The sequence below is a fragment of the Orycteropus afer genome, unplaced genomic scaffold (assembly GCF_000298275.1).
Source record: "Orycteropus afer afer isolate SDZICR_OR568_19922 unplaced genomic scaffold, OryAfe1.0 scaffold00097, whole genome shotgun sequence".
Taxonomy (NCBI): domain Eukaryota; kingdom Metazoa; phylum Chordata; class Mammalia; order Tubulidentata; family Orycteropodidae; genus Orycteropus; species Orycteropus afer.
The window spans coordinates 10,199,222-10,201,172 of record NW_006921684.1 but is presented as its reverse complement, the minus strand read 5'-3'; positions in this window follow the sequence as shown (position 1 = coordinate 10,201,172).

The following is a 1,951-nucleotide window of genomic DNA, read 5'->3' as shown; positions in this document are numbered from 1 at the left end:
TTTGCAGAAAAATTGTACAGCAAATACAATGAGTTCTCATACAAATCTCCTCTCCCCTATACACTGTTTCTTTTATTGTTAATATCTTGCACTCCTTGGATACATTTGTTACAATTGGTTAACCAATATTGATACATTTTAAGTTACTAAAGTCAAGAGCTTACATTTTAGACATGTTATTAGGAGGGACTGGAAAAGGACATCACGCTTGGTAAAGCAGAGGATCAGCAACAACGAGGTGAATTAATATACTGGTTGCAACTTTCGGCTCAAACAAAGCAATGATTGTGAGGAAGGTACAAGACTGGACAGTGTTTTGTTTTGTTGTTTGAAGGGTGGCTATGAGATGGAATCAACTTGACAGCACCTAGAACAACAGCAACAGTTCATATTAGCGCTCACTCTTTGAGTTGTATAGTCATACAGGTTTTCACAAATGCATAATATTATTTGTCTACCTTGCATTACCATACAGAATAGTTTCATTGCCCCAAAAATGCCGTATCCCACCTATCTAACACTGGCGCCCTCCGCCTGAGCCTCTGAAACCATTGATCTTTTCACAGTATGGTTTTACCTTTAGAGAATATCATGTAGTTGGAATGATATAGGAAGTAGCTTTTTCAGACAGGCTTCTTTTACTTAGCAACACAACTCTCTGCTTTTTCAAACATCTTGTCTTTTTGTAACTTGATATCATATTTCTTTTTATCGCTGAATAATACTCTATTGTATGAAGGTACCACAGTCTGTGCAGCCCCTATTTTGGGACATCTTGATTGTTTTAGTTTTGGCAATTATTAATAAAGCTGCATTTATATTCATATGGGATATTTGTCTTTAAGTAAACTGATTGTAACACTGGCCTCATAGAAGTGATAAGAAATATATATATATTTTTCTTTCTTTTGTAAGTGTTTCTGAATAATTGGTATTAATTCTTCTTTAAATGTTTGGTAGCATTCACCAGTGAAGAAGTCATCTGGGCCTGGACTTTTCTTTGTCAGAAATCTTTAAAGCACTAATTAAACCTCTTTACTTGTTATAGGTCTATTCAGGTTTTTCTATATCTTCTTGAATCACTTTTTATAGTTTGTAGTTTTCTAGGAATTTGTCCATTTCATCTGTTGTTGTCGTTAGGTGCCATCAAGTTGGCTCCAACTCATAATGACCCTGTGTACAACAGAATGAAACACTGCCTGGTCCTGTGCCAGCCTCACAATTCTTGCTATACCTGAGCCCATTGTTGCAGCCATTGTGTCAATCCATCTCATTGAGGGTCTACCTCTTTTTTGTTGATCCTCCATGCCAAAGAGTCAAGGCGGCTGCATCTTTTGACCTCCTCTAACTGCACAAGAGGAAGACAGAATCACCATCAATAGCCCAAGGCCTATTCCTGTGATGCCAGACGTGCTGCCTCCCTCCAGTCCTTTCATCAACCTTGATTCTTCCCGCAGCACCTTTCTGCTGGGTTTGATAATTCACTGCAGTGGCCACACAGAACTCACAGATTATGGGGTTTATTAGGGAAACACCAGGCTACAAGTCAAGTTCAGGAAAAACGCTGAGTTTTTCTCAGCCCACCGTCTTTCAGCCAACAGTCTCTCTCTCAGCAGTGCGCGTCTCTCAGTGTCTCTTTCTCAGGAGTGCATTTCTTTCAGGAGTGCTTTTCTCTCAGCAGCACATCTTTCTCAGCCAGCAGTCAGAGAGACTCCTTCTGTCTCTAGGAGGGCTCCTTTTGAGCCTGGCAAAGTGGCTAAACTAACCAATCATAACATCAGAATTCTAAATACCTGAGAGAGAGCATACATTCCAGAACATTGCTTTATGCCACTCTGAACAGAAATACCACAGGTGGACAACTTCAACAATCAGGAGCTCCTCAATTTTTCATGGCAAATTCCACCTTGGAGTTTACAAAGACTTATGGCTAGAAAAGTCATACCAGATA